Below are 23192 nucleotides of genomic sequence, written 5' to 3'. Positions count from 1 at the left end.
ACTAACCATAAGCAACTAGGTTAAGTATGCACCTTAAAAATGGGTTTAATATTCATATATGTATTTAATAAGTATAACTATGATTTAACCGACATTCAGACTAGTGATCGTACCCCAAGCCCACAACCAAACAAGGAACAGGAGTCAAGGTATCTAGCAATAGTCCTAAGTCTGTTAAAGCATACTTATACGTAAATAGATAGACGAATATGATTTGATATAAAAGAAGTCTAAAATAATTTAAAAGAGTTTGAACAAGTTTTTGAGTATAAGAAATCCTTTTGGGATGTTGTTTTCACATGTAAATGGTTAACACAATTTCATTGTGTTCTACTTGTATTCCCCCCTAAAAGCATTTAAAAGTGTATTTGTAGGGGTATGAACTCACCTGATGTGAGTGAATTGGATGAAAGTTCGATAAAGGATGTTAAGTATGCCAAGTGAACTCCCGAGCACAAATGGATCCTATTTAACATATATTAACATATATAGGCATACAATTAGTGTTTATAACAACTAAAGTGTAAAGGTAACAACCTTAGGATCTAGGAAACACATACAAAGAAGTGTTAGAATCGAAATTAGGAGGTTGAATGGTGATCACGGCCAAACTATGAGTATTCATGGCCTTGGAATGGTTCACGGCCCAAGATCCTAAGAAGGGTTCACGGCCCTAGCTTGAATGTATGAAGGGTTCACGGCCGTGTTCTTGAAGATCTTGAAGATGGTGATAAAAAGTGATGAATCAATGATGAAATCAAAGGGATTTCAAGTATAACCAAGAATAGGGGATGAATGCTTACGTTTTTTTAGGAGAAAATAAGCCTTTGTGTGGATGATACTTGAGAGGATTCTTGTAGATCACGGCCAAGAGGATGAGAAATAAGGGATAAATGAAGGAAATATATGTATATAGAGGGGGTTCACGGCCAAACAACGGTTCACGGCCGTGAACCTAGTTTGCGGCCGTGAACACCCTTTGATGATGTTTCTGGTTCGAATGCATTCCGCTGATCTAAAGCTAACACTTTTTAACATCCAATCCTTAAGTGTACAAGGCTTAGAACTCATAAAATGACCCTTAACAAGGCTAAAAGGTAACAGAAACAAGTCTGACTTTTGATTGATTGAATTGACTTACAAGATAGAAATTTCGGGTTGTCACAGAAGGTCTCGTCAATAGTAGTACAACGGTAAAAAGACAGACAAAAACGGACGTCGGATGAAGAAGTTATGAATTTTTAACAGACTTTTCCTGTCCCGGCCCGTTAAAAATATAATATTAAAAATGAAGTCAAAATTAGCCGGCGGAATCTAAACGAAAGTTGTAGAGTATAATCTCACATACGCGTAGATATAAATAACGTCAAAAACAAAGCTCGTATGCTAAAGATATGAAAATTTGAAGTTTATGGCACAAACTACGACGCTGGACCGGAGAAGTACGTCCAGCGTACTTCGTACGTACGTCCAACGTACTGCGAAGACACGTATTAGCCACCCAGCTCCTTCGCATGATGGACGCGTGTCCTAACTGTGCCACGTCCGAGGCCCGGGTTCCGATCAGAAACCACGTCTCACTCTACGCCCAGCGTACCGAGGAGTTACGCTCAGCGTAAAGCATCAGAAGCCAGTATGCCCAGCGTACCGAAGTACGCCCAGCGTAATGCGAGCCCTCGGACCACTATAAAAGGAAGCGAGGTGGTGGAGCTCCTGCGGCGCCGCCGCGTCTAGGGTTTCTACGAGGTGGCATTTTCTGCCATATCAAGAATGAAAAGACAATAAGTCCTTGATAACACTCACAAGTCGAGAGTTAAAAATAAACATTTTTAGTTCTTTATATGCATCATGACTTTCCATATCAACCAATAATCTGATTCAAAGATTTACAATCAATGAAATACAACAATTTCAACATGATATACATCAATAAGACTTCAGCCCAAGTGGCATAGAAAATAAACGATTTCTGATTTATCATTTTGCTAGAATATACATGCTTTTAGCCCTACCTAGCATTCTGCCAATACCAAAGTGATACGAGTCATTCTCTACATGGCCAAAGGCACAAAGCCAATACCAAAGTGATACGAGACATGCTCTACATGGCCAAAGGCTTCATACCAATACCAAAGTGATGCTTAGTCGTTCACTTCATGGTCAAAGGTATAGCTCCATTATCATAGTAACACGGGAAAGCACATTGCACATATAACACATAACATACAATTTTCCCTATATTGAACTCACCGTGAAATAACCGAATGATAAAATGATAATTTGGGCAGCACTTCGTTTCTAAAAATGACTTTCTTTGACGAAACCAGGGATTTTAGTTGAAAACCGGGCTTTGTGTGGGCAGAGTTTCGACTAAAAATATTATTTTCTTAGGGTCTTCGGTTCGCCGGGACTTGCTTCGGGTGTTGGGGTAGTTCCCTAGGCTTCGGGGGGTGTTAGGGTAGCTTGAAAGGAAGTAGAGGGTGAAAGAGAGTCAAAATTCTAAACAAAATTCGGAAAACCGACTGGCCTACAACATCACTGGTATACATCTGGCTAACCGCCTTCAACAATGTTGGATTTATCACTTTTAAACAGTAAACCAAGTAAGCACAAACTTTGTAATTTAGCCAACTTTACTTTGCATCTACTAATTTGGGACTGAGAATGTTGTAGGAGTAGTTATATTTTATTTAAATGTTTTGCATATAATCATTTTATGATTTTGCTTATAGTATTTGATTTCCAATGATCAACAACATTCAAAAAATCTCACCAATGAAGGAATTTTATTTCTTTCTATTAAGTCATTAAATTCAATTCCAATTCTCACTCATTTGTGTGAATGACTATTATATCCTTCCTAAACCCCAACTTTATATGATAATAAAACTAGGAGTTGAATCTTTGGTGAAAAAAGGGTACAAATTGAACAAATAATATAATTAAGTGATCTCTCATTATTTACACTCCAAATACAAAGGAAAAGGAATATAATTGAATTTCATTCTATTGTAATGTATATGAAAAAGTTACATATGGGAACTATTACAGGAGTGATTATTGATAAATAGCCTATAAGGGTTCTCTAGCTTACAACAATAGGAACTGTTGTTGATATGATACTAAAATTACACTTTTACCCCCCACCCCATCCCCTTCTAAAGTAAAGTATCTTGCTATTCTCTTCATTGGATGTGTAGTTTTATTTAACACAAAAACAACACAAAATGCAAGGAGCATTGCATAGAATATAGGGCAGCATGAACCAGAAAATCATGAAATCAGATGAGATTGGATGCATCTTTTTAGGAGTAGGTTGTAATAGCAAGGAGTTCATGATGTTGTATTTTCTTTTTTTTTAGAACAATTTCGTTTGAATTCATGACCAGTTACATATTATACAAATTGTTTTTAACTGCAATATTAGTTTGTAATGAATGGATTAGAATAATAATATGATAAATTTATTTTTTTCAGTATTACCCTAAAAGTATTCATCCATTCAGGGGCAGGGTGTCAAATCAGATGACCATGATATTGGAGGTCAATATGTCGGGGGTTGTTCTGAGCCTCAAACACCAATAGGCTTTAAGGAGTCTCTAAAGTTTGTTTCGCATAGAAACTGAGGAGTGGAGCACAGTCTTGAGTGGCGTGATGGAGGAAGCAGCTACCAGATGTTTGGGTAGGGTGACTCTTATGGATCAGTTGATTTTTCCTAAAAAGTGCTTGATTATATTCTGTACCGAATTATATCGATATATTATGCAAGAAAGCAACGATTATGTATGATTTTCATTGTCATTAGTATATAGATGTTCACTGCACATAAGATGTAATTTTTGGACTTTTTTTCCATACCAACTGGTCAGAAGTTGGTAGAATTTGTTTAGATGTAAAATTTGTTCAACTAAGTCATACAACAGATTAAGGGGGTTACTTTGTGTTCTAATTATGAATTTTTGATTCCAAGATGTGAAAATCGAAGTTCTCAGTCGTTTCAAATAGTTAGATACAACTATAGTAGAGTTTTTGAAGTACAATACCTTATTAACAAAAAAAATCCAAAAGTACATTGTGTACTATAAATATAAGTGGAATGAAAGCACATTGTTACGGTATGTGTGTCTTTGGTAGGGCTAAACTAAAAATGGGAAATAAAAGAAATATTGTGCAATTCCGGTTAGCGCTACACACTGCTCCACTGAAATCCAGTGCCACCACAACTATAGTACAATAGTTAGATACAACTATAGTAGAGTTTAAAACTAAATTATTCTTTTTTTAGAAAAATACGTTTGTCCCTACCCCTGGAACGAAACATTGAACCGAAAAAAAAAACGAAAACGAGAATTAGGGCTCATTTTGTTTCTCCTCCACTTGCGTCTGCCCATCGCCGGCCACCAGCGTCTTCCTCCACCCATCGTCGGACACCTGCGGCCTCCTCTACTTGTCATCGATTCATCTCCAAACCCGGATAAAGGTATGCTGATTCTTCTTGTTTCAACTTGTTTCAGCTATTCTTTTCTGATTCTTCTCGAGCCATCGCATGCCACCTGCTCGTTTTTTTCATTTATAGACATGATTGTTCTTGTTTCAACTTCTTTTCTGTTCTTTTCTGATTCATCTCCAAACCAGTTTTTTCCGTTTTTATTTATTATTCTCTATTTAAAGCCTCTTTTTGTTTTGTTTTTTTGTTTGTTTTTTTTTTTCAGTTTTTTTTCTTTTCTGATTCCTTCCCACCGAGTTGTTGATGGAATTGATCTCACAGCTTGTTTTTTATGCTTTTGTAGATGGAATTGATTGCAAACATGTCATTATGTTTCTTTTTTCTTGTTGTCACAGATTGGTATGATCACACAACAAAAAACCTAGCCTTTAGCGGCGACAAATTTTGTCGCAATTGATTCCATATGTCGTCGCTAAAGATGACTTGTCGTCTCTAAAGTGTCGTCGTAATTACCTCGTAGCTAATACTCGTTTGTCGTCGCAAATACCCTCGTCTCTAATACATGTCGTCTCTAATACTCCTGTAGCGTCGCTATTTCCGTCGTCTCTGTTGATATTCCGACCACCCGACAGAGTTTTTCCGGCAAAGCTTGCCGGAGTTATGTGTCGTCGCAATTAGTCTACGTCGTCCCTAAAGGTGTCGCTGCTAATGTTTTTTTTTTTTTTTTTTTTGAGAAAAAACATATTTTTTATGATATTATAGTTTATATCATAAAATGCAGATTTGATAAAAATACATAAATAAATACATACCACATTACATAAAACATCAAACATACCATATTACATATCTAATAAATCCTACATAAACATCTAATATATAATCCATAAACTATCTAATAAATCCAAAATAACATCATCCATAACATAAAACAAGAAATATTATGTTTCTTTGTCTTCGTCTTCGTCTTCCCCATCATTGTTTTCCTCGTTGTTGACTTTGTTTTTAAAAGAGCGGATAATGTCTCCAATGGCCGTCACAAATGTCGGGTTTTAAAGAAAAACATTCACATCAACATCCTACAATTAAGTCACAAGCACATTAAGTCATTAACAATTCAACAAACTATCAAACCATCAAAGCACCAAATGAATTAATCTGTCACACCCCCAAACCGGAACGGCGGAAACGTTCGGGGGTGGAGGACGTCATGTCAAGTATCACAACACATGCATTATAGTAATCAAAGTAACAACAACCATTGTATTGATAATATAATATTTACATTATGTTTAAAACATTTCTTGAAATACATAAAAAGTATAACAAAAGATAAGACGTAAAGCTCCGTCTTCGCAACTCCTGGGAGAGAGTACCTGTCTACTTACGAATCTGAGAATACAAGTGGTTTGAAAAAGTGTCAACATTAAAGTTGGTGAGTTCATAAGTATTTTTGTTATAGAAAGTATATCCTTTATTCTTTTGAAAAGTTCGCCAGTTCTTCCAGAAAATCCTATATTTTCTGTTGTATATGAATGATAAGTAAAACAACTCGTGATTTTCCCTTCTACAAGTACTTAGCGAATACAAGTCATATACATTTAGATCGAACAGATAGTCGATTGTGTGGTTCTGCCCTAAGCCCACAACCAAACAAGGAACAGGAAATGAGGCGGAAACCACACATCCCAGTATCTGTCGGATCTTCATGTATCTAACCCTGATGTATTTACTAAGTACGTTAAGTTTAATGATCCTTTAATTTCAAAACGTTCCCTTAAGAAAATCCTATATTTTCTTAATAAATAATATGACTGTAGTTAATCCTTTTGTAATCATTCAGTGAATACTAATTATATATAATACAGATCGATTAGATAGTTGAATGGGTGAATCTGCCCTAAGCCCACAACCAAACAAGGAACATGAAATGAGGCGGAAGTCACACATTCCACTGTCTACCGGATCTTTATTATATATAATCATAATCTATTCATCAAGTAATTACATAATTAACAATTATGAATCTCCGGTAAATGGTAACCACAATAGTTCCTTCTATAATTTATTAGTTTATACTAACTATATATAACCTAATATCGAACAGACAGTTGAATGTGTGGATCTGCCCTAAGTCCACAACCAAACAAGGAACAAGAAATGAGGCGGAAGTCACACATTCCACTGTCTATCGGATATTATTTATATATAATTTGAATGTATAAACTAAGGAATTATAGAATTAACCATAAAGGTCCTTTATGTAATATTAGTTTAATAAGAAGTATTAAACCTTTTGTAAATAAGTTTTTTAGTTTCACTAACTCTATTGTGAAACATTGATTTCGGAAAGTTCTATCGAAAACTGTTTATCTTCCAAAATAACGATGTAAACCATAGAAAATCCTATATTCTCTATAAATCGATTTGTAGTCTTAAACGCTCCAAGACCGAGAAGCACGAGTATAATTACCATACTTAGCTTAATGATACCCAGTTTTGTTTATCAGTAATCCCATCTGAACATGTAATTACCCTGAAAGTTCGACGTGACGATACTACCCTCCTATGATCACTTAGTACACACGAGTTGTATAATACCGAGATCGAATAGACAGTTGAATCGGTGAATCTGCCCTAAGCCCACAACCAAACAAGGAACAGGAAATGAGGCGGAAGTCACACATTCCACTGTCCATCGGACTTCAATTTTATCTAACCCTATTGTATATACTGAGAAATCATATAGTTAGTATCCCTTGGGAAAGTTTGAGAAAAGTATATCTTTATGTAAATAATTAGTTAATACTATTGTAAATATTCATTATAACCATACTAATACAAAGTTAGTCCCATATAGATCTATACACCAACTCGCGCTCTCCCTTATGAAGACTCTGGTTATAATTAAGATTCGAACGGGTACCCTGAGTGGTACATCGAGTGGTTCACAATCCTGTATTAATTATTTACATAAAATGTAAAACCTTTTTATAATTAACAAGTAATTTCGTGAAAGATTTACTTTTGTTTCATAAACTATACTTATTATAGTTTATAAGTTCATTTCCATGTTTTAACCTGGATTTTTGTAAAATAGTTCCTATGATCCATAAACTATACCTATAATAGTTTATAAGTTGATTTCCTTGTTTTAACAAGTTTCAAGTTCAAATACAATTAAACGACAAGAAAACATAATAAACAAGTTATGTTTTTAAACACAAGCAATCTTGTGTTTTACTTGTATTCCCCCCCTAAAACATTTTAAAAAGCTTGAAAATATGGGGGTATGAACTCACCTTATGTTGGAGATTTGATTGAAGATATGATATCGGATATTTCGTATGCCAAACGAAGTCCCGAGCACAATTGGATCCTAATTGGCATATATATATATATATATGTGTGTGTGTGTGTGTGTGTATGTGTGTATAATTAGTGTATATACCAACTAATTATGATAGGGAACCACCTTAGGGACTAGGAAACACTTGAACTAAGTGTTACAATCATATGTGATTGACTAAAAGGGGTTTATGGCCACACAAGGGAGTGTACGGCCAAGGTGTGTTCGGCCATTGTGGTATACGACCCATGGGTGTAAGGTCATGGAGTGTACGGTCGTACACTCATGGAAAAATCATGCAAATAGGGGTGTTTATGGCCCTAACTAGCATCCATTAAGTGTTTATGATCTTATGTTGGGACATGAAGTGAGTTTGAGGCCTATACATGCACTAAACAAGGGTTTACGGCCATATGAAGTGTGTACGGTCGTACACCCTTGGTGTTCATGCATTAGATGATGAATCAAGGCTAGTAATCAAGTGTTTATCAAGCTTAACAAGCAGATAGAAGAGATACTCACACTTTTGAAGGCTTTTAAGGAGTTCAAGGCTCAAGAACAAGTAGGTGTTCTTGGTGAAAGTGAGGAAGATTTGACGATCTAACCAAAAGAGAAAATTTCATGGATGAAAACATGGATCTTCACTAGATAAAGCCATGTATCAATAATTCAATGGAAAGAATACTTACACTTTTGAAGATTAGATGAAGTGTTCTTGATTTGTGGTTGAGAGAGAATGGAGGTTCTTGAGGTGAAAGTGTGAGAAAATGAGAAAGAATGAAGGAAAAGTATATATATACGTTTGGGTTCACGGCCACCTTGAGTGTACGGCCGTACACCCATGTGTGCGGCCGTACACTCCTCTTGGTGGAGTGTTTGGCTAGAGTGCAACATGAAGAACCTAAGTTATCTCATCTTTAAACTCAAAAATTGAATATACTAGGCTTAGAACGCTCAAACAGACCCTAAATAATGCTAAAAGATAGAAGAAACGAGTCTGACTGTGATTGAATTGATTGACTTACAAGAAGAAAATAATGGGGTGTTACAATTAAGTCGTTAACAATTTAAGTCACAAGTACATGTGTTGGTTGCGGTGCTTATGACTGTAACTGCCATTGGGATGGAGCACTTGTACCCGCAGCTAAAGAAGGTTTAGGCCTAATGCCTCTCACATGCCCCCTTCGTGTACCCAACACCTTCTCAAATATTGCGATCCAATCAATCGTGTCTGGATCACCACTAGAGTCGGCTACGTGATGAGTATGTAGAGCAACCTCAGCAACTAAGGCATTCTGTATTTCACAAAGATTGTTAATATACGTTAAAACTAACACAAAAAAAACCAACAATCTACTACGAGAATTTTAAGTAATAATAACTTACATATTGCTCTTCAACCAAAGGATCAACAAATTCCCCTTTTTTATTCAAATTCTGTTTAACGTTACAAAAATGTTATATTTGAATAAACACTAAAAAAATATGTTATAACTGAATAAGCATTATTGTAACTTGCTTTCTTGAAACAAGCACTACCATACTTGCACGTCCCTCCACGATTCTTCACTACTTGCTTCTTCCGGTATTCTTTGTTTCCAGCGGATCGTTTTTGATGTTTTTCTGTTAAGAAATGGTCAATAGTAGCATTCCAACACTGCCGATCCATACCCGTAGGGGCTTGAGCCCTTGCTGCCTCCACATCCCCTGCAAAATCAATCAAACGGTTTTTTGCAATATTTTTGCGGCCTTTATACCGCGCACATATCCGATTGTTCAGTGACGCCCAATAAGTTAGAGCCATGGGATGATTTGTAATCGCTCCAAAATCAAACCATGTCTACAAAAAAGAAATAGAGAAGTTAAAAATAAATCAAATTAAACAATATTAAATATATAACTTTATAAATAATTTACCGAAAGATATTGGAACATGCCAACCCTTTCGGCTTCAGAAACATCAGTCCATGTGTCCTTATCAAAACCGATGTCCCGCCACATATAACTCCTAACCTTTCGAATGAAACATTCATACACCTCCCCAATCGGCATGTTAGTATTTATGTCGAATACTATCTTCAGAGGCCGTTCACCGTTAGCTTTAAATAGTTTGTGCATTTTTTTATTTACCGCCATGCCTCTTCGTCTCGGAGGCACCACTGCATAAAAAAATATTAGTCAAAATAATTTTTTATATACATACAATATGAAATACAATGAATTAGAATAAATCTTAATTACCATCGTTCTGGTGATCACCAAAACCTCCACCGAACGGATGTGGTGGCTCGTCACTACCGTCGCCTCCATGGCCCATCACAGCAGCCATGAGATGGAGCAATGCAATCCAAAAAAATGACATCCTGAAAAATTATAACACAATATGAATATATATACATATAATATGATATGATTACAACAAATACAAACCTTATTTTACTAGTCAAATGTAAAGATTTTTTTAATCATTCTCGCCCTCAGACACTTCAGTGTCTGCTGACACATCACTATCATAATCAGAATCTTCCTCATCATAATCAGTCTCGCAATCAGACACATTATTGATGATACTCGTTGGTGGGTCAACTTCAATATCATCTTCAACTGATTGAGAATTTTGAAAGTACTGGCTAAAGTCGATTGAGAGAGTGAAATTAGAAGAAGCATTACTAAGAACAACATCAGTTGAATCATTGTCGACATTTTCAATGGGATCATGGTCGACATCGTTCATCGGTAGATCCCAAATTCTTCTATGAATTAACATTTTCAACAACCCACCGTTGGTTGTCATTTTCGTCACTTCGAGAAGGTTCTTGGATGTAAAATACTTGCTTGGCCTACGTAGCAGATATGAGTTGATCTTCGCTGCTCAATTCGCGTTGTGGGTCGATACTGGTGAAATTATTATTAGATTTAGCGGCGACACCTTTAGCGGCGACGCCTTAGCAATTGCGGCGACAAGTTGGAGGGAAAAACACGCGCCATTCTTTGGTGCCTAGTAGCCGCCCGATCTAAAAACAATTGAAGGGTCACGATTAAAGTCACGCGGATTGATAACAATAGCGGCGACATGTCGCCGCTATTATTGAAACCCTAACCGATGGATCACTATAACAGCCTACGGTCACGATTAAATGGCGTGTGGCACAAGAGGATCGCCGGTGGACCCCTTTAGCGACGACAGCATTAGTGACGATAAAGTCCTTCGCGACGACGTATTCGAGTGTCGCCGCTAAAGGGAGGAGGCGTCGCTAAAACTGTCGTCCCTAAAGGGCTTATTTCTTGTTATGTCAGTTTTTGCTTGTGTGTGTCTGTTTTGTAAATGAATTCTATAATAAACATTATTGACAATGATGATTTTTCTATAATTTCTCAAGCTACTGTTGTGACTAATGTGATTAATATAGACAATGAAGTTGAGTTAAATGAAATATTGGAAGACAAAATTAGAGATGAAGATGATGAAGAAGCATCTTTTGACAACAATGCTCAAGTACCTTCAACATTCACTAATATGAAAGGAACAAATTTGAATATTGATGACAATTGGATTGTGTCGCAATCAACGAGTAAGAATGATTTTACGCGAGAGTTGGGAAAAGATTCTTTCAAGGATAAAGAGGAACTTCTTAGAGCGATCGGTATGGGCAGATGAACACGGCGTTATTTCCGACGTGGAGGCCTTACAACGCCGTCGTAACATGAAAACATCCCCCCCCCCCCCCCCAATCTCGTTAAGGGGCGTTGTGGTGTAATACGTTGTAACGGGGACGAGATGCAACATGAATTGTGATTGGTTCTCTTTCTTTCTTCCCTATGCTTTTCTTCTGTTTTGGCTTCACCTCAACGTCGTTATGGCTGAGAATACCACCCCTCTTAAAGTCATGAGGAGAAGAAGATGATGTGGCAACGATTATGAATGGGTATGTTATGACCCATACCCAATGCTCTTAGAGCAATCAAGATCCATTGCATTAGGACACATAGACAATTTGAGGTCATCGACTCACGCCCAACTATTTGGACTCTAAGATGCAAGTTATACTTACATTCAAGATGCAAGTTATTCTTTTTGTAACAAACAATATTGGGTTTTTTTTTTAAATTGTGGTATTTTTTTTGTAACAAACAATGTTGATTGTTTTTTATTGTATGTGTAATGTTGGAGTTTTTACATCTTAAAAAATATTGTATGTTTAATTTATGATGGCTAAATTTTGATGTTAAAAAGTTTGTATAAAAGACAGATATTTAAAATAAAAAACAGAAATAAAAAGATAAATAAAAACTTTTGTTTAAAAAAAACAGTAAAAAAAACTGAAATAAAAACTATTATTTAAAAAAATAATTAAAAAAACAATAAAAATGTAAAATAAAATAAAAATAGAGAAAAATCGGATATTTAAAATAAAAAACATTAAAAAAAAAACTGAAAAGTAAGGAAAATTGAGAAGAACATTAATATTGTAAATTTTTTCGAAAGTACCGAAATAGTTTTCTAAATCACACTATTATAGACAAAAAAAAAAAAAAAAAACTCAAATTTTAGGAATATCAAATAGGAATGTTAGAAAATAATTGGAGAATTTTAGGAAGCTCAAACAGGAAGCCATACATTCGGAAATAGAAACATATCATAGAGTTAGAAGCCATAAATCCTGATTTTGATTTTTCCACCGGTGGGTTTTTATTCTGAAAAAATTGTGTATTGAACATTCATACCTCTCCATTTAATTAAAAATTATTGAAGAGAGAGAAAGACAAAAGAACTAGAGATCTTGAATCCATCTTCGCTAGTCAACATAGGTCCCTTGAAATTCAACAAATTTTCGATCTCTATTACTTCAATCTCAACAGCGGAATCCCGAATTCTTTTAGCGATTGCAGGTTTCTTCAAGAACTGTAAATCCACTTATACATTATCATCATCATCTTCTTCTTCACAGTCAACATTTACAAACCCTATTTGCATCATATTTACAGGGATGTTCAGGAATTTCTTTACAACGATGAATCCCAAAAACAATTACAGCATGCCTAACCTTAGAATCCTCATTCTTCCCAAAGCTTACCGGGTTGCCATTGTTGTTGTCGTTGAATCGAAAAGACCAAAATTAAGTGACTCCTCTCTCCTCCATTGTTGTCGTTGTTGTTGCTCCATTGATCTCGACTGGAGTTATTCTGATAATCATTTTGAACATGAGAGATCGAAGAATACAGGGTAAAACAACTCAAAATACAAAAAAAAAATTAATATAAAGGATTGAGAAAATACAAGGAATTAGAGACAACCGAAGATGTGGACTTCATCCTTTAGCCAGCTGAGAAACAAGCCACATGTACATCGAGGGAGGCAAACCAGTGTACGAAAAAGAAAAATAAATTAAGTCTAGAAGCTTGGAAGTTCAACGGAGATGGAAGTCTAGGTATCTCTTTCTTCAATAATTACTAATTGAATGGAAGGGTAAAAACGTCTTGGAAGCTCAACAGAGATGGAAGGGTATATCTTTCTTCAATAATTACTAATTGAATGGAAGGATAAAAAATTTTGTTCAATAATTACTAATTGAATGGAAGGATAAAAAATTTTGTACACAAATTTTTTTGTGGATAAATAAAATGTTCCGTGGAAAAATCAATTTTTTTGGAAATGACAAATAAATATATTAAAAATGGACCAACGTTAAGCAAGGAACTAGACGCAGCCAGAATGGTACAAGATTACAAAGTACACGATCACGTATAACCGCACCGAAATGGACAGCACACCCACTCCGCCCAACAACAAGTGTTGTGTTTTCCCCTATACTTATACTTATGACATGAGCACACAAGTGATATTACATCGTCTGCCACCTTAGTAGAAGATTGTAAAATTCCGTATGCACTTTTTCATTTCTTGCCTTTCAGATTTGCCAAAGGAAACCATAGAAAATAGTAATTATCATCTTACGTTTCTTGGGATAATTTCCCCGGCATGCAGCAAAACTGATAAGTTCCCCAACACTTTTGAATTGCCTTAAATGGATATTGCACCATTTTAACATCCATTCTAGCGTTACTGCAAAAGGACATCTGATTAGCACGTGATCAACCATTTCCAATTCATTGTCGCATAGATGACATATGTTTGAGGGAATTTGGATCCTTCTTTTTAACAACTCATCAGCCACTAGGATCCTTCCAGCCATCGCCCTCCAAATAAAATACGAGACTTTAAATGGAGCAATCTTGTCCTAGGTTAATATGCCGCCTCCTGTTACATATAGTTTTGAATCCACTATTTTCCTTATTGCTTCCACTGTGAATTTTCCGTCTTTACTGATGACACATCTGAATTCATCTTGACCCTGCAAAAAAATTATAATTTATCATAGTTAACTCAAGCATAGATAACTCGTAAACAGCAACCAAGGAGGTGGGAGTTGATTTCTAGTTCCACTGAAAGTCCACTCCAGATTTTCTTTCAATAACAAAACATGATTTATGCGATTCAAGTGAGTAGAGCGTTGGGAATCGCTCCTGCAACGGAATACCATCAATCCATTTGTCCTTCCATAATAGTGTACCATTTCCAGATTTGGTATGAATCTGAAAAATGTCATCGAATGAAATTCCAATTCTAGTTGTATGCTCACAAATCTTGGATATGTTTTGCCACAATCCTGGTAATGTACTCTTTGATATAATTCCACCCGGTTTTCTCGCTAGATTATGTAGTCCTGTGATTGTCTTACACCATAAGGATTTTTTTTTTCAGTTCGCATCCGCCATACCCATTTCATAATCAGGGAAACATTTTGCGCCTTCAAGGATTGTTGAGTCCAAACCCTGTTAACGATTTGATGAATAAAATGCGGAAAATAAGAACGAACACAATTATGAAGATATGTCGAAGGATCAATCGATTTATTCAAGAACATGAGGAATAAATTACACTATAAGAATAGACTAAAGAATCTACTCTGCCTAACAAACCTCATTATGTTTAGCGGCTACATTTTGCCTCACTCTTAACCCTAATTATGAATAATACAAGACAATATATAGGAAATAAGACAAGTCTTGGGCCTTTAACCTACACTTCATTAAGGGAGCCCATTTTCATAATCCATGGAGTACTTTGAACCCTACATTCTCCCCCTCAAAGTATAGAATGGATGACAAGGCTTCAACTTCCAAAACAAGCAACTAGCAAATAAGAAAGGATCTCTTGACGAGGAATATCAAAAGCGATCCACAAATCTTGATTCTTCAATAGTTTTTAAAAACGGGTTCTAGGATATATGACCCAAGCACTGAAGTAATGTTTTAAAATTTCATTTTCTAATGTAATCCCAAAGATCTTCAAGAAAGCCAAACCCGCCATAAAAACCCATTTCAGAATTAAGAAACAACACCACTTCTTGTCTTTGAAGAACTCCCCTCCAAGTCACAATGATCTTCAAATAAGCTAATGATATAAGCCACTAAAAAATATCATGTAACAACCCAAATTTAAGATTCGTAACGCCACTTGATTGAGAAAATACTAGAAGTCGGAGATATATCAAGGCTTTAGACGGGCTCGATGAAGAACTTCTTCTGTAAAAGCTACTTCTCTGTAAAAGCTTTAGATGAGCTCGATGAAGAACTTCTTCTGTAAAAGCTACCTTCATATTACTACCACAAGCTTCATCGAAAATCTTAAAATTTGAAAAGTCACAATCCAATTTCGAATGGCCATATCAGATTCTCCCCTATTTATAATAAAAAACGTGATTATAAAACCTTCAAATGGTCATGAGAATGATCTTGAATGGATAAAAAAAAAATATGTTCCCCCACGAAAACATGTTATAAACAATGAAGTTTAAAATCTGAAATAGTCGAAAAAATTTAATGTTATTGCGAAAAATGACTTTCCGAACCGCCAAGACTTGTTGGAATCCATAATTTTCTGTTCACGAAAAAATATGCACATTAAAAACCCAAGTATGTTCATCAGCCTTAAGATTTGCAAACAATTCTGAATATTTGGCAGAAACTATCACTTGCTGAAAGTCAGGGGACTAAACCATAATTTAGCATCATTATCCCTTTGATTTGTGACAAATTTGGAATTTGGATCAAAACTGCCAAGTTGCGAATATAACAGGGACCAACACTGTAAACTTAAGTCATTTTACCCAAATGATCAGTCAAACGCGAACATAGCAAAACGACTTGTAATCGTGAACTACGATTCATCGACTGAAAAGCAAATCATTGGTTCCGAATCCAAATAATTGCAAACAATCATCTATTCCGAGCCCAGAGTTCCAAATGTCAAGCATCACATTCCGATTCTGAATCCATTCGTGGTTCGCTCCGAGTCAACAAATTTTAGTACCAAATGCGAATTAATGTCAATCCCCGAATCCAAGCATTCCAAACTCTGAACAATCGGTTCCGAGCATCCAGTTTCAAATGGAACGTAATTCCGAACACGATCCAATTCTTTCGATTCCGAGCGATATACCGATTCCAAGTCACCTGACATAACAATACCAAAACCTTAAACATCTATTTCAATTGCAAATCCAAATCACGATTCCGATTAAGTTCGCAGGTGAGTCCGTTCGCACCAAAAAGTTCACAATTCCAATTTTGACTTTCAGTTTGACCAGCAATTGCAAACAAATACACAACCACTCTGACTGAGTTCCAATCACGATTGCGAAACCCTTCATCATACTTGACAAACACTAATTTCATTCCCTTTGAATCGATTTCAGATCAAAATTATTTTCAGCCAAAATAGAAAATGTTCTTCATCAATTCATCAGAAAATAATTATCGATCTAAGTTTAAAAACATAACTCACTATGAGATAGAAAATCGATGGATATTGATTGCTTATATCATCGATTCATAGTATGATGAAATCGACAACTCAGTTCCACGAATCGCTAAAGGATTTTAACAAAAAATCGATTGAAGAACAAAAACCAATAAACTAAAGAAGAAATCAGATTAAGGATCGACATCATGAGAAACATGATTCATAAGAAGAATCGATTACCCAAAAATTAATTTATGATGAAGAAAATCGATAACCATGAATCGGTGAAGCTCGCACATGAAGACAGAACACAAATGATAAATCAATGACAAAATGAATGTGGGCTTGAGATAATCAGATGAACAATAAAGAACCAGATTTATCTCCCCCTAGATGTTGAAACTGATGAAGATCATGATTTTCGATCTTCTTGGCATTTCTCCCCCTAAATTGTGAGACTCATCAGTGCATGGGGTCTTCAAAGCGAGAGAAACAAATAACATCTTCCAAATGCAAACTCCCCCTTGAATAATCATCACTCCCCCTTGAATCTTCAACAAATACCATAGAGAGAATCCGGAAAGTTAAGAAGAATCACCAACAATCTTTGCTATCTCATAGAGTAAGTCGTATAACCTGTTCTGTCATAAGGAGCGAGTTTGCCAAAATAGATCTTCAAAACCTGTCAGATTTAATGAAATAAATTCTTTTAGAATATACCCAATTCTCAAAAATTAAAACCGAAAAAAATAACAAAAATTAATTTTGTATTTTTCGATTTTTAAATTTAGACAAAAAGAATAGAATAAGAAGCAATTTATTTAGAAGGGTTTAAAAAGAATAAGACCAAAGAAAAGGATTAGAAATGAAAATATTTTGGTAAGAAGGGTTAAAAGTGGCAAAAACCCAAGATATTGTGAAATATTGAGATATGGGTATAAATCTGTCAATATGCATAAACGCTGGGGACTGGAACTGAAAATTTTATCATCTTCCTCGTTGAATCAGAAGAGCGACGCATCTTTGACTTCTGAAAGTCAAAATCGTTAATACCAAATTCCGATAGCGATAGTTCGAAATCAGGTACCCATGAAATGCCGATCACCCCATCAAGATTCGATTGTGAGTACAAATTCCGACTACAATTTCGTTTGTAACAGATTCGGATTGAGATTTCTGTTCTTAACTTCCGATTTCAACAAGTTCAAATATCGAATGACTGTTCCAACGAACAGCAAAATCCGAATCCGATCTTGAAGCTTTGAAAGTCCGATTGCATGTTCAATAAATCTGAATCCCGATTAACTCCAATTCTGATTCTGAATAATGACTCCGATTGATGTTTCGTTCCGATTCCCAGTTTCGGTTTCATTGATTAAACAATTTTAATGTTAGTTCCGAACCAATTGTAGTTCCGAACACAGTCTAGAAGTCCCGATTGCAATATTTAATCACAGAACTCCGAATCGATTGCAACGTCCGAGCCTAGAACTCCGAACGAACAATTGCGAATGTAGAATATGACAGATTCGGATGTAATTATCGGTTCCAATCATCCGACCCCAGAACTCCGAAGGACTCCGAGCGTTCGGAGATGAACAATAGAAGAAAATCATAGATCTTCATGAACAGGGACTTGAACAAAATTTTGATTCAAAAACACGAAAACACCAAAAATCTTTAATAACTTGTGCTGAAAATCATCAAATCAAGAACCGATACTTCAAAAATCAATAGATCTTCAAAGACCCACTCTGATACCACTTGTTGAGTCCAAACCCTAAGAACGATTTGATGAATAAAATGCGGAAAATAAGAACGAACACAATTATGAAGATATGTCGAATGATCAATCGATTTATTCAAGAACATGAAGAATAAATTACACTATAAGAATATATTAAAGAATCTACTCTACCTAAGAAACCTCATTATGTTTGGCGGCAACATTTTGCCTCACTCTTAACCCTAATTATGAATAATACAAGACAATATATAGGGAATAAGACAAGTCTTAGGCTTTAACCTACACTTCATCAAGGGGGCTCATTGTCATAATCCATTGAGTACTTTGAACCCTACAGTTTCATGTTGTACTTGGAAAGAAAGAAGAAGAGATTTGGTCATTAGTAAAGATTGTCAAGGTGTTGGGTATAACCAAGGATCAGTTATTCGAAGGATTCTTTCAGAACTTTCGTTTTCACGTAGTTCGTGCCAATAATGTGGCCTGTGATTTCTCTATAGATGATTTTCCGTTGATGAATCTTATTGATCTCATCTATGTGGCAAAAATCCTAAGTGAGGTTGATGCTTCGAAACTTCAGGTGACAAGCAAAGAAGATTTCTTGCTCGGGTTTGCACATATCAAGCTTTTTTATTGACAATTATTATGATTGTCTTGCCTTAACGGATGTGGAGTTGGCATTGGCGATGGGAAAACAAATTACTATACCACAATCTTTGTTGAAAGGTGTAGGAAGCTTGAAAGAATTTGAAGATGGAGAAATATGTGTCAAACCGTTGGGAGTTGTATTCGTTGGAAAGAACAAAAATAACAAGATTACAAAGTTTTTGTTCAGAGTTGAAGATGTTGAAAGATACACGAATTCGCAATATACGAATCTGCTTGTCCGTATAAATAATTGCAAAAGAAATACTGAAGGGGATAAAGTTGATGTACGAAGAACAATTATCTGGTACATAGAGGTTAGAAGAGTTCTTCATCAGGCAACACAGATGCTAATGACCTAGTACTCGACACTGCTCACAAAGGAAGAGAATGTTGAGGTCGAATGGTGTTGTGAGGTGTCGAAGTGTCATGAGTCTGTCTTAGTGTCAAAGTCTGTATTTCAGCTTTCGTTGTATGTATTTCATAAGGGCACATTTGTATGTCAAAGCTTAACTGTTTTAGCCCTTATGTAGTTTTTGTATACTTCTGTCATTCCTATACATAGGGATAGGTGCTAGAGTTAGAGTAACTTTTGAGCCTTCTGTTGGTGATTTGTTATCATCAATGTTATTTAAGTGTAATGGGATTACTTTGTTGACCAAAAGTGATCTTAATAAATATTAAACAAGTAAGGAAGGTGTGGAGTACACACTTGTTTAAATTTGATCAAGTATCAAAGTACAATGTCATTTAGGGGCGAAGCCCCTAAACGAATGGGGGTCCGGCGGCAGCGCCCCTGGGAGCGGGGTCCAAGGGGCTGCAGCCCCTGGCGAGGTCCAAGGGGCAGAGAATTGACCCATTTTGTGACAGTTTTAAACTGTCATATGACAATTTTTAGACAAGGATCTAAAAGTTAGTTTTGGTCTCTTTTTCTGGTACTCACGAAATTATACACTTTCATTCTCTTTCTTTTCTATCTGAATTTTCTGAGTCTTATCCAATTGGGGATTTGGGAGTACCACCCAAATACTTCGATTTGATAGTGATAATCATGATTCTCAGATTTCCAAGTGCCATTAAATCCACATTTCTAACAAAAATCAAAGTATTCTGTGATCATGGCAAGTGGCGATTCTGTGAAGGAAATGACAAGTAAGTTTGAAAAACTGAACAAGTTTGAAGGGCAAGATTTTCGTAGATAGCAGAAGAAGATGAAGTTTCTCCTTACCACTCTGAAAGTGGTGTATGTTCAGAGTACACCCATGTCAGTCTTACCAGAATCTGTTGAAGATAAACCTTTGGAGGCAACAAGAAGAAGATCAAAGTGGGAAAATGATGATTACATATGTCGTGGTCATATTCTCAATGGTATGTCTGACTCTCTTTTTGATATCTATCAAAATTTCGAATCTGCAAAAGCACAGTGGGATTCTCTTGAATCCAAGTACATGGCTGAAGATGCTTCTAGTAAGAAGTTTCTTGTTAGTAACTTTATGGGTTACAAGATGATTGACTCCAGGCCTGTTATGGAACAATTCCATAAAATGTTAAGGATTTTGGGACAGTTTGCTCAACACAATTTGAAAATGGATGAAGCCATTTCTGTGGCTGTGATCATTGACAAACTGCCCCCTTCCTGGAAGGATTTTCAACACAATCTGAAACATAACAAAGAGGAATTGACTTTGACTCAACTTGGAAGCCATTTAAGGATTGAAGAGTCCATAAGGACTCAAGAATTTGACAACAATCCTAAAGGCAAGAACCAAGTTGGTTCCTCTTCTGTGAACATGGTGAAAGGAGAAAGTTCAAAGAATCCCTAGAAGTCTAATGGAAAAAGGAAGTTTAAAGGAAAGGATGGCAAGTCTTCTAACAAGAAGGCTAAGTTGGTTTGTTGGAATTGTAACAAACCGGGTCACTTCAAGAAAGATTGTCATCTTCGCAAAGTGAACAAGGATGGTGCTGGACCAAGTGGATCCAAGGATCCAGAAAAGCAACAAGGTCAGATTTCTATTTTCCTGCAGAATTCTATATATATTCAGAATTATATTTCTGTGATTTCTGAAGCATTTTATGTGCAGGATGATAATGTTGCATGGTGGGTTGATTCGGGAGCAACAAGTCATGTTTGCAAAGATCTATATTGGTTCAAGGATTTTCAACCAATTGAAGATGGATCTATGGTGAAAATGGGAAATGTTCCAACTGAACCAATCAAGGGTTTAGGATCTGTTTTACTTTATTTTACTTCTAGATAGTGTTTATGTCTAAACAATGTTTTATATGTACCGGGGATTTGAAAGAATCTTGTGTCTGAAATTGTTTTAAATAATTGTGGTTACAAACAAGTATTAGAAAGTGACAAGTATATCTTGTCAAGACATGGTTCTTTTATGGGATTTGGATATGTATGCAATGGAATGATTAGACTTAATATTAATTATCCTTTTATTGATAATTCTGTTTGCATGACTTCTACTAGTACTAGCAATAATTTTAATAAATCTGAATTATGGCATGCTAGACTAGGACACATTCATTACAAGAGATAAAAAGACATGTCTAAATGAGTTTAATTCCAGCTTTTGATATGAAAAATAATGGAAAATGTAAAACATGCATGCTAACTAAAATCACTAGACAACCTTTCAAAGATGTTGTTAGGGAAAGCAAGGTGTTGGATTTTATACATAGTGATTTATGTGATTTCCATGCAACACCTTCCCTTGGAAACAAGAAGTATGTTGTTACTTTTATTGATGATGCATCTAGATATTGTTATATCTATTTGCTACATTCTAAGGATGAAGCACTTGATAAATTTAAAATTTATAAACAACAAGTTGAGCTTCATAAAAATGAATTAATAAAAGTATTGCATACTGATAGAGGTGGTGAGTATTATGATCCAGTTTATTTTGAATCAACTGGAATAATACATCAAACCACAGCTCCATATACACCACAACAAAATGGTGTAGCTGAAAGGAAGAATAGGACTTTGAAAGAAATGGTTAATTCCATGTTTTCATATTCTGGATTAAGTGAAGGGTTTTGGGGTGAGGCAATGTTAACTGCATGTTACATCTTGAACATAACTCCAAATAAAAGGAGTAAGAATACTCCTTATGAACTTTGGTGTAAAAAGGTACCAAATTTGAGTTATCTCAAAGTTTGGGGCTGTAGAGCAGTAGTAAGGCTCACTGAACCCAAAAGGAAAACATTGGGTGAGAGAGGTGTAGATTATATCTTTATTGGATATGCTGAGCATTCCAAAGCATATAGATTCTATGTTTTAGAATCTAATGAATCTGTGTCTGTAAACACAGTGATAGAGTCAAGAGATGTTATCTTTGATGAAGAAAGATTTACATCTATACCTAGACCAAGGGACATGATTCATCAATCTTCCAGCAAGAGTATTACTCAAGCTGAAGATGTTTCTGGTGGTGCAAGTTCTGTACCTGAACCTAGGAAAAGCACAAGAGTAAGAAAAGCCAAGTCTTTTGGATCTGATTTTCAACTTTATCTAGTTGAAGGAACAAGGAATGATACTGTATGTCAACATCAATATTGTTTTAATATTGAGGAGGATCCAAAGACTTTTAGTGAAGCTATGGCTTCCAGGGATGTTCATTTCTGGAAAGAAGCAATTCAGGATGAGATTGATTCTATCATGCATAACAATACTTGGTTATTGTCGGATTTACCTCCTGGTTGCAAGGCATTGGGTTGTAAGTGGATCCTCAAAAGGAAAATGAAGGTGGATGGCACAATTGATAAGTATAAAGACAGATTGGTTATCCAAGGCTTTAGGCAAAAGGAAGGCATTGACTTCTTTGATACTTATGCTCCCGTTGCTAGAATTTCCACAATTAGATTATTGTTAGCTCTTGCAGCTATACATAATCTTGTGATTCACCAAATGGATGTGAAAACTGCATTCTTGAATGGTGACTTAGATGAGGAAATTTACATGAAACAACCTGAAGGGTTTGTGATGCCTGGTAATGAACATAAGGTGTGTAAGTTGAAGAAATCATTATATGGTTTGAAACAAGCACCAAAACAATGGCATCAAAAGTTTGATGATGTGATATTGTCTAGTGGTTTTGCATTAAACCAGGCTGACAAATGTGTATATAGCAAATTTGATTCTTCTGGTAAAGGAGTTATAATTTGTTTATATGTTGATGATATG

The 23192-nt window shown here is 35.7% G+C and overlaps 1 long non-coding RNA gene across 2 annotated transcripts; it reads right to left on the bottom strand.

Annotated features, from left to right (window-relative positions):
* Nucleotides 1–12436: 12436 nt before the first annotated feature.
* LOC145117209 (uncharacterized) lies at nt 12437–13316 on the bottom strand. Of its 2 annotated transcripts, none has more exons than XR_013712560.1 (3): nt 13075–13316; nt 12842–12980; nt 12437–12761 (listed from the first exon to the last, which is right to left on the bottom strand). It is a non-coding gene; the product is annotated as an uncharacterized LOC145117209 (long non-coding RNA). The 2 variants fall into 2 exon arrangements; XR_013712559.1 differs by having other exon boundaries at nt 13092–13316.
* Between the last annotated feature and the right edge of the window lie 9876 nt (nt 13317–23192).

This window comes from Lactuca virosa, chromosome 5 (genome assembly GCF_052849685.1).
Source record: "Lactuca virosa cultivar CGN04683 chromosome 5, Lactuca_virosa_CGN04683_v6, whole genome shotgun sequence".
Lineage (NCBI taxonomy): Eukaryota > Viridiplantae > Streptophyta > Magnoliopsida > Asterales > Asteraceae > Lactuca > Lactuca virosa.
Note: the sequence above shows the minus strand (reverse complement) of the source record. Positions and strands in the feature narration are given on the sequence as shown.